Below are 12,315 nucleotides of genomic sequence, written 5' to 3' on the forward strand. Positions count from 1 at the left end.
AATCGTTGCTTGACACAAGTTTTCATTCAGTTGTCATTATGTTGCTATCATCGAGATAATAGAATTTCGTTTAGGTTAACATAAAGGCATTATACGAACAATAGTTGCCTACACTAGTTGTTAAAATTTTAGGTGGAAATTGTTTTCGTCATGTTGCTCTGTGATTTCCAATAACTTTTTATTAAGAAAGCAATTGTTGCTCTCAAGTTGCTCACAATTGTCGATAGCAATAACAATCGACAATTTAATAGATAAAATCGGAAGCCGCTTTCCTCAATATTGAAAACAACTTAATCAAAGCAATTTCAAGTAAATTGATCGGCAACTTGCTATCTGGGTATATATGTGATTGACAAGTATGTGTTATCTTGATTTCTTATTGATGTTACTGTATAAAAATATCAGCTGCATAAAGAATAATATAAAGAACTTATGAATAACATATAAATAGCTCAATGCAAGGTGTTCGGTCACCCTGAAAACTCGAGTTCAAGTCTATCGGTATATATATATATTTTTTTATATTTATTATTATTGGAATATATAGAAATTATTAAAAATATATATTTTTAAAGGCGATACTTAAGAATTTTTAAATATTGAAAATATTTCAATAATTTTACAACTACAAACACATTGTATATATAAATGCAAAAAATTCGGTAAATAAATTAATCCAGTAATAAATCTATCTCTCTAAATCAGTAATCAATATATATATATATATATATATATATATATATATATCAGGGATCCGGACCGAAACAAAATTAGGGTTCGGTTTCGGTTACGGTTTAATAAAATATTGAGTAACTGTTCCGGTTCCAGTTTCGGTTTTTTGATAAATAAAAAAACCGAAACCGTTTAAATTATGATTTTTTCGGTTACGGTTCCGGTTTTTAAAAATTTTTACTTTTTGTTTTTCTAATTAAATTAATTTCTAAATTATATTACTTTAAAAAATTATTATTAATTTTTATGACATAAATAAACAACACTTCATATTATACATAAAAATATATTTAGATATAGGTATATATAATATAGATACATATATAAATATATTTTCATATGTCATAAAAATTAATAATAATTTTTTAAAGTAATATAATGTATATATACTTTATATATATATATATATATATATATATCAGGGACCCGGACCAAAACCGATAACCGTTCCATAACCATTTTTTTAGTAGAACAGAAACCGTAAACCGTATTGAAATTCTGATTAATTTATAACACCGGAACCATAACCGGACCGTTAAATTATTTTCGGTTTACGGTTCTTTTCGGTATTTTTTTCTGTTTTTGCGCAAATGACGGAAGTGTCATGATAACTGTCTCCTCGAAGTGCAATATTATACAATTATAATTATAAGAAACAGGGTAGTTAAATTAATCGACCACACTAGCCAATGAATTTTTCTAAGTTTTTACTTTATCGACCATATGGTTGTGGTCTTTATAAAGTACAACTTGAAATTATTAATTATAAGAGTATTTTTTTGTCGCCAGTGAAGAATAAAATTAAGCAATTATTGTAAACGACCCAACTGGCTTAATTGATCTTTATTAATTCGATATCATATATAAATATACAGACTACGTTTCGATCTTTGGTTCAGGTCCTTATCAAGTCTAAAATTAAAGGATAATATTATATAGAAGGAATCATTTTATAAAAGCATAGCGCAAACCAAGTTGAAAACAACAATTATTATAAAGTAAATGATTAAAACATATCTTACTTAAATTTTTTTTCTTTTTTCAACATGTTACAATTCTCTCTGTACTAAACGTTTCGTATAGATGGTAAAAAACGAACTAAGTTAGACATCCTTTATTATTCTATCATAAATAGGGTTTAAATTCTCTGTCTCTTTATGTAGGATGTAGGTTAATCGTGTTGTTAAATTTTTTTATATAAAACATTTCAGCTATCTCTCTTTTCCTAGTATGTGTTTCACGATGTAAAATATTAAAGGTTGTCCATTTAAAGTCATGTAAATATTCATTTCTATGTTTGCTTATAACGCTTTGGTTACATCATTAACAACTTACAATTAGTCGATCACGCTATTTTGTTATCTGATGAACATTTCCATAATAAGAACTTACATATTGTTAAGGGAATCTTGTCTAATAATTGCTAAAGCAAACATAGAAATGAATATTTACATGACTTTAAATGGACAACCTTTAATATTTTACATCGTGAAACACATACTAGGAAAAGAGAGATAGCTGAAATGTTTTATATAAATAAATTTAACAACACGATTAACCTACATAAAGACACAGAGAATTTAAACCCTATTTATGATAGAATAATAAAGGAAGTCTAACTTAGTTCGTTTTTTACCATCTATATGAAACGTTTAGTACAGATGAGAGAATTGTAACATGTTGAAAAAAGAAAAAAATTTTAAGTAAGGTATGTTTTAATCATTTACTTTATAATAATTGTTGTTTTCAACTTGGTTTGCGCTATGCTTTTATAAAATGATTCCTTCTATATAGTATTATCCTTTAATTTTAGACTTGATAAGGACCTGAACCAAAGGTCGAAACGTAATCTGTATATTTATATATGATATCGAATTAAGAAAGATCAATTAAGCCAGTTGGGTCGTTTACAATAATTGCTTAATTGTAATTATTTTTTAAATGTTCTGAAACGTGTATGTATTATCGCAATAATGATAGCTGTGAAGATATTATATTTTCTGTTTTATATATATATATTAGTTATTGATTTATTACAGGATACATTAATTTATTCACGGAATTATTTTGCATTTTTATGTATATGATAGTTGTAAAATAATTGATCTTTTCAATATTTAAAAATTCTTAAAGTTAATCGCCTTTAAAAATATATTTTTTAAAATAATTTTTATATATTCTAATATATTATTTAAAAAAATCATATTGATAGACTTGAACTTGAGTCTTCAGGGTGACAGACCGAACACCTTGCATTGAGCTATTTATAATATGTTACTCGTATGTTCTTTACATCACGATTTATATGGAGCAAGTATTCTTATACAGTAACATCAATATAATCAAAAAGTAATTAAGTAATACATATTTGTTAGCCTATAAATCTACAATTGCCACTACATGTTAGACAAGAATTAAAATACTCGTTCTCTCCTTGTCTCTCTATCGCGCTGACGATATATAAAATATCGATAAAAAAGTAGAAGTAAAAAAGCAATAAATTGCCAAGTCTAATAAGCGCCCGTGTCTTACATGTTGTATATTAGTTCACTCTGCGAATTATTATTTTATCATTATTATTTATCATTGTACAATTTGGAGACATATATATAAATTTTTGATACTATTTGTTATATATACGCACATATGTGCATAAGCATATATAAAATTTACAAAAAGTGGGTGCTTATTAGCCTTGCTACATTCCTGCCTTCTGCTACGGAAGGCCAGAAAGCATTTTCAGGCCGTATCTCGCGTGTAGCATGTCACGTGATTAGCACGGTAGAGGAACAAGGATAACGTGATTATCGATCCTTGTCTCTCTACCGTGCGTCCGCGTGAGCAATGCAATAGTGTGTACGTGTACGGATATACACCACTACTTAGAACCTGAAATTGGTTTTTCAACGTTGGTAACACTGAAACCGGAGTTTCGCGTTGTCACCGCGCGAGGTCTCCAACATCAATTCGGAGTTTGCCTGGGTCGCCTGCCGACCCTTAATGTATCGTTACGTATATATATGTATATGATTTTTTTTCTCATTGGACAATTAACATTTTCATTGGTCTGCCAGCCAATAGGGGCTATTTAGGGGATTTCTAGGGGGAAATGAAATAAGTCTAGGGAGAGGTCACACAGACCACCTAGCAACACTGACATAGAGGCGCCTTGAATACGGGGTCCACCTAAATCGAGGGGATGGCCGCTCTCATCCTTCTTTCTGGTAGTACATACTAATTTCTGCCTGTACTAATAACTCAGGGGAGTGAAACTACGAAGCTTCGCTTGGTCCCTTTAGTGACCCCGGCGCTGGGAGTAACGTGCTTGCCCACGTGATCAAAACTAACCTACTTTATTCTTTTTTCTCGATTTATTTATTACGCTTGTCACTTGAACTTATCTTAGAATTTATTTTTTATTAATATAATTATATATGTATTGAAATATATTAATTGAAAATACAACTTGATAAAATTGTATAAATATATATTTTAACATATCATATATTTTATACATGTAATGCATAAACAAATAAATATCATCTGTTTTATACATATACAATTTACAGAATATAAATAGTTCTTTCAGTTTACATAATATTTAGCAGACTTTTTCTTTTCTGCGCTAATTTTCTTCGGAATTTCATTGATTCTCTTATAATTTTGCATTATGCGTGTTTGAATGTAATTTTGAATAATTAAAGGAATCACATCGTCTTTGTGAAGAGTACAAGGAAAAGAAAATAAACTTAAATGTCTTATATACTTCCAAAAAATCTCTTAAAAAAGAATTTTTTGAAAAAAGAACTTTTTCCAGGGTTGCTAAGCTAAATATACCCTGACGTGCAACCTAACACACTGCAACAGATTAACGCTGGGTCCACAATAGCTGATTTAAGCCCTAAGCCTTAAGAAATTGACCAATCACAGTCGAGTTTTCTCCTCATACTTGACTGCGATTGATCAATTTCTTAAGGCTTAGGGCTTAAATCACCTATTGTGGACCCAGCGTAATAGACAGATAGCCAAAGACCTGGGATTCGATTCTTGAATTCATTCGCAAGAGAAACGTATACGCAAATTCGGCTCTTACAGAAAAGTTGCAAGTTGATTGGTTATCGCATGGCTTTTAGCCAATCAATTTGCAACTTTTCTGTAAGAGCCGAATTTGCGTATACGTTTCTCTTGCGAATGAATTCAAGAATCAAGTCCCTGGATGAAGGCGAGACCGGCATTTCTCACTGATTTCAGCGCCATATCGTAGTAGTGGCCAATGCAGTAACTACTAACTACATTCCCAAGAAATAAGTCATTTTCGAAGTCAAAAGTCGCGTCGTTAATACGACGGTAATAGTAATAATTGTGGGATCCCAGGTTCAAAACTTGGGATGGCATAATTTTTTTTGTTTTTTATTATTTTATATGTATGTTATATGTATTATTTATTACGTAGACATAAATATTCGGCATATATTTATTGTTTTTTAGATACGCATATATCTTCTTATATATTTAAAATGTATAAAATAATCATAATATAAATAAAATATTTTTACAGAGAAATATTTTTAGAAATATTTTTACTTTTTAAAAAAATTTATACATTTTTTAAATTTTCTTAAATAATCTAATAATGTTAGAATACATACTTTTCATAACTTACGGAAAACATTCGGATTAAAAATTTAAAAAGTGTATGAATTTTTAAAAAATTAAAATATTTCTAAAAATATTTCTCTGTAAGCGTTCCCCTAATTTCTTATATTTTTCTTCGTTTTTTCAATACGTAAGTTATTATTTCGGACAAGACACTACAAGATTTCTTAAACTTTGGACTAAATATCATAAAGCTTTGATCATTAATAGATTGAAAATTACTTTTTTACGTAACTGCATCAATTTTAATACTACTCCGACACACATGTATAACTTGTTTAATGACTTGGAGTATAACCTTAAACATAGGGGACCTATTAATTGCATATTAACATTATTAATTAAGTTTTTCAATAATGCTTTTTTCAATATTGTTGCGCTGAAGATGACCTAAATACAGGTCGAAACGTACGCTTTTTATATATTATTTTTATTTATATGAAGATCATTGTAATTTGACTTTAATAATTATATATATCTGACGCCTTAACAACTGCGTTGGCTCATTCTAGCCTACCATTTTGTGAATATTTCTCTGTAAAAATATTTTATTTATATTATGATTATTTTATACATTTTAAATATATAAGAAGATATATGCGTATCTAAAAAACAATAAATATATGCCGAATATTTATGTCTACGTAATAAATAATACATATAACATATACATAAAAAAAATAATAAAAAACAAAAAAAAGTTATGCCATCCCAAGTTTTGAATCTGGAATCGATCCCCACAGTTACTACTCTTGTGCTCTCCCGCTGCGCCAGCGGTACTAATCAAAACTGTGTCTTTCTTTAGGCCTTATAACAAACATGAAAATTTCTCTAAATATCCAGTATAAAAAAAAAATATTACTTACAAGGCGCATTGGACGAAAAGCTCGAACACGGATCAACTTAAATTCAATACAGATTCATCATAAAAAAGGAGATCAAAATCGGTAAAGAGTCAACCGCGATCTCTCCTTGAAAGTATTGTTAAAAAGTTACAGAATAGGGATGCAGGGGCAAAGTCTTTTGGTAAAGTTAACGGAGTTTAGCACGGACTCGAACCAGGGGCAAAGTGTGTCGGTAAGGGGCAAAGTGTGTCGCACGGAAATGCCAAAGAATATAGACGAGTATAGAAGCACAGTTCTCGGGGTACCGAGAGTTCCATGAGCTGGGGTACTTGCGTAATAGTAAGTACCCCAGCCACTTGATGGCGCTAGCGGTGTAACATACACACACATAATAAATATGATGTTACACATACAATACATACAAACCGACGAAGCTCTGCCTCCTTTTTTTCTCTCTGTCACACTCAAGTTGGGGTACACTCATTGACTCTCTCACTCTTAAATGCTGGGGTACTAGCTCTTTCTTCGTCTCTCTTTCTTCAAGCTAACTTTTGTTTTTTAACTGTTAATTGTCTTATGCGATATACGATTATTATGCTGAATGCATTTAAAGAGGCAACATATTCTCAAGAGAGTTACAGAGAATTAAAGTGATTGCTAAAAAGTATAAGAACGTATATTAATAAATAATACGGAAAATATACGGAATATACAAAAAGTAAGAGAATAATAATTCTTTTTTGATTTTTTAATGCGTCTGTTGTGTAATATTAATATTAAAATATTGATATCTTTTTCATTAGCTTTCTTAGCAAGATGCCAAGAAATATTTGTGCGTATAAGGGCTGCTCAAATTCGAAGGCGAGAAATCCTGAATTAAGTTTTCACCGTTTCCCTAGAGATGAGCAACTGTAAGAAAATTCTTTATTCTAATATATTTTATTATACGACACGTATCACGTACAATGTGTGTGTGTGTGTGTGTATGCGTGGTTGTGTAATAAAATATAGGAAAGAGTGAACTAAGCTGATGGGCGCGGTAAATGGTGCACGTATTTACTTTACATATATAATTTATTTATTTCCAATTTTCCACATTTCGGTTCTATTAGTTTCGGATTATCTTCACATATATACATATAGAAATTTTATATATAATCCGCGCATCATTTACCGCGTCCAACTCTTATAATTCGACCGCTCTTTTTTACTAATAGATATTAGAGTCTTTCACTTTCAAGTGTAATGATTTATTTCTACAATATTATCTTAATATTCCAATTTAATTTTTTTTACGAATAGTTGAATATGAAAACGATTTGCAGTAGAAAATATTTCTCATTAGTTTATTATTTTGTTCTGGATAGAAGAAAATGTAACAAATTGAAGTTAGACTTTTTATATATTTTATTAAAGTAATTTTAAAATGGTTTTTAAATAAATAAAATAAATATTAAATAATATTATAATTTTTAATCTATTATATAGTTTTAATAATATATATAGTTATATATATATATAATATTTTAATAGTATATAACAAATATATTTTTAATTAGCCATTTGTTCGATTTTTTCTCTATCCAAATTGGACAAAATAATAAATTAATAATATATAAAAGATATTTTCTACGTAAATAGTTTTCATGCGTTTAAACTATTCTTAAAAAAAATTAAATAACAATTTTATAAAGAGATATTGATCAGAATTATATTATTACATATATACAGAATATTAATTAATTCGCGTTCACTAAGTACATACCGTTAAATCTAGATAATAATCTAAAAATATAAATTTTACATTTGTTATCTTTAAGATTATATTAATATCAATTTAATTTTAAATGAAATATTTTATATATCGAATAGAATTTTATTAATAATTTAAATGATATACAGGGCATTGGATACTATGTAACCATACTATTAGCGCGGGTTTCGGATATATGTTCTTTTAATTAACAAACGACGCTGTTTGAGTAAATTTTATTTAATATTTCCTCTTTTTTGTTAAGCACTGCAGAAAAAATAATTCATAATTTTTCGATTTATTTTCATCAAAAAGAGTCGATATGTATTTAATGAATATGAATTAATTAATAACTTGTATATCATTCAATTCATTATAAAATTCTGTTATAATAATATAAAATATTTTATTCAATTAATACTGACATTATAATTAAAAAAAAGAATGCTGTAAAATTTATATTTTGATTATAATCTACATTTCTTTAAGACAATATATTATAGTAAAGTTTAGGGGAAGTAACTTATTTTCTTTTCGTTTAAACAAATTCATGCGTGGAAAGTTGAAGTTACTTGCTTTGCGACGATTTAACGTAAACAGAAATAATTTCATACTATGTGTCGACTTCACATGAAAAGTTTAAATGTAATTAACGATCTCATGTCACGCATATCGTACATTCATTTTAATTAATATACTATGTACGTTATATTCTGATTTTTATTCAAAGGAGAAGAATACATTATACATATACAATTTTTAATCAACTATATAAGCTTATTTTCTATTTCTTCACGATTTCATATCCTATTTTACATTTAATATATAATGTTGGTTTGTTGTTCACGTGTATGCATGTTGTTTTATATAATTTTTGATTAGTAGGAATAAATTGACACTATTATTGTTTATCGTATTTACAATTTTATTTAAAATTTAATATGTTGATTTTTTGTTTACGTGTGTGTGCATGTTATTTTACACAATTTTCAATTAGTAGGAATGAATTAACATTATTATTATCATGCATTTTTTAGTTACATCTTTCATAAAAATGAGTATATTATTTATACAAACGTGTACATATATATATATATATATATATATATATATATATATTATTATATAATACGCAGATTGTAACAGAGAACGCTTGTATCAGAGGGGAAATACGCATTTTAATGACTTATAAAGACTAATGCTTAATGCTAATGATTTTACTTAATGACTTATTATAATGACTTTTTCTAACTTTATTATTTATAATTACAAAATAACTGTATGGTAACACTTAAACCAAAAACACTACACACACAGACAAACAGGCACACACAATATATATATATATATATATATATATATATATATATCAGCAAAGCATTCTATATATAAACTCAATTTTTTTAAGCATATTTTAAATTCTTAATTCGCAATAAAGAATGTCTTATGAAATATAAAACATTCTTTATAAATATTAACTTTAAATTATATTTTTTTGACGTGTATTTCTTATTTCTTCTTATATCTATAGTCAAATTGAGTGGATAGTGCGTTCTGGGAATGATGATTTTGCTGAGTTAAGTACAAAGCAACTTATAGAAAAACGTATTTGCTCTATTCATTTTTTACCAAGCGATAAACACACTTTTACATCTGGTAAGGTGACGCTTATAAGTACAGCAGTACCAATTGATGCAAATGAGAATAATAATGTTAACTCGGAGATTGTTGATAATTTTAGAGATGAAATAGAGGAACCAATACCACAGACATCAGATTCTTTTAATCAAAATAAATCTTTAGCAACGTCTGAAACTGTAATTGCAAAAGAAACTGTATTAACTCCGAAAAATATTTCAACTCATTGTGTGAGGAGATTTACACTTTGTACAGTTAAAGAGAAACGTCTCAATACTCAAATAAGGAATTTACGTCGTCAATTAATTTTAAAAAATCGAAAAATTAGAAAAATGAATGCCATCAACTCACAACGAAAAATATCTATGCATGACATTTTGCATTATATTGCTAAATATTTAAATCAAGATCAATTATTATTTGTAAGAATGCAATTAAATCATATTAAAAAACGAAAATGGATGCAGGATGAAAAAGAATTTGCTTTATCTTTATATTATACATCTCCTAAAGCTTATATTTTCTTGAGAAATAAAAAAGAATTCGCATTGCCTTGCATTACATTAATTCGTGTATGGATTAATGACCTTCAGCTCAAACCTGGTATAAATCCACAAATAATGCATAAAATAGCTATGAAGGCTGAAAATATGAGTAATTTTGAAAAGGAATGCGTTTTAATGTGGGACGAAATGAGTATAAAAGCTATTCTTCAATATAACTCGAAAGATGATCTTGTAGAAGGATATCAAGATTTGGGACATCTTGGTAGAACGAATAATTTTGCAAAACATGCTCTTTGTTTTCTGCTTCGAGGTTTAAAAAGTTCGTGGAAACAACCTATAGCTTATTTTACTTCACATGGAAATGTTCATGGACGCGATTTAAGTATTATTTTAACTAAAATAATAGAGTCAATATTAAAAACAGGACTTATATTGAAAAGTATGGTATGTGATCAAGGACCAATAAATCAAAAAGCTATTAAATATTTAAATATTTCAGAAGAACGCCCATATTTCGAGTTAGAAGGCTATAAAATCTTTTTTAATTATAACGTGCCTCATCTTATTAAAAGTATTCGAAACAATCTTTTAAAACAAGATTTTATTATTGAAGGAAAAATTATTTCGTGGAATGTTATACGCGAACTTCGAGAAATTGAGCGAAATAATATGTGTAGAGCAGCACCTAAATTAACTGATCGTCATGTAAATCCAAATAATTTTGAACGTATGTCTGTTAGTTTAGCTACGCAAGTTTTTAGCGCAACCGTGTCGGCCGCATTAACTATAGGTAAAATTACGGGTGATTTAAAACATGCTGCTTGTGAGGCAACTGCGAATTTTATAAAAAGAATGAATGATCTTTTTGACTGTTTAAATAGCCGTCGAGCGTATGATTCGAATCCTTATAAATGTGCATTATCTGAGAAGCAGCCACAAATTGAAAGTTTTTTAAGAGAATCGTATTCGTGGTTTAATGAATGGCATACAGTTTCGGGTAATTCACTTCCTTGCTTTGCGGGAATAAAATTAACTGTTAATAGTATATTAATGCTTTGGGAATCTATGCGCGAAGAAAATTCATTATATCTTATTACATGTCACTTGAATCAAGATCCTTTAGAAAATCTTTTTGCTATCCTTCGAAATCGTTCCGGATGTAATGATAATCCATCTGCAATGGAGTTTCGTAGAAATTTACAATATGCTATGACAGCTAATCTAATGAAACCTCCTGTAGGCACTAATTGTGAAATTGATGATACAAATTCATTGTTATTGGCTACTCCGAATTTTGAAAATCAAGATGGTTCATCTGTTAATAAAGATATCGAAATGTGGGTTGATGGCGAAGATACAATAAGATTTGAATCGACAAATGTAAACTTGCAAGACAGCATCTCTATCGAAAATAATATTTTTTCTATTACAACTTTAGAAGATTGCTCTATTAGATATGTAAGTGATTACTTGGCACATAAATGTTTAATTAAATTTAATTGTTCCTCATGTCTTGCTTCTTTAGTAAAAGATAATAAAAATCTGGAAGTAACCAATGAATTATTAATATTTTGGAAAGCCTATCGTAATAGTAATGAAAGTGAACTTGGCATCTCCGAGCACCATCTGATGAGTTTTATTCTGTAATAACATCCGCATATAAAATTTTTAATGAAGAATTTAAATTACATAATCATAAAATAGGAATTGCAGCGCATCTCCGTAAATCTATTGGTGATATGCTGATTAAAAACCATTTCGATTTTTGGGTTACTGATAGTAATTGTTATCATCATCGCGAATTTATCATAGCTTTTTTTGTTCGGGTACACATTTTTTATCATTTAAAATGGATTTCGCGTGATTATAGAGATAAGAATAATAGAAAAAGAATTAATTCTGTAGCATATAAAACTCCGAGAAAACATAAAAAATTATCTAAAATTTTACATCATTGATACTGTTTGTATTCTGCTTTAATATAATATGCTTTATTTGCTATTGCTTTACAGGGTGGTTAAAAAGTCTGGAAACGGCCAAATTATCTCCGAAAAAGTGATTCTGTGGGAAAATGTTTCACACAAAAGTTGTAGGGTTTTAAGTGGCGCATTACATAACAATATTATTATGACCTTGAAGAATGTTGTCAAGGTCACTTTTAATTTCTTAAATGGAACACCCTATT

This window comes from Prenolepis imparis, unplaced genomic scaffold (genome assembly GCF_030444845.1).
Source record: "Prenolepis imparis isolate NDT839.2.m4 unplaced genomic scaffold, iyPreImpa1.0 SCAF_9, whole genome shotgun sequence".
Classification (NCBI taxonomy): Eukaryota; Metazoa; Arthropoda; class Insecta; order Hymenoptera; family Formicidae; genus Prenolepis; species Prenolepis imparis.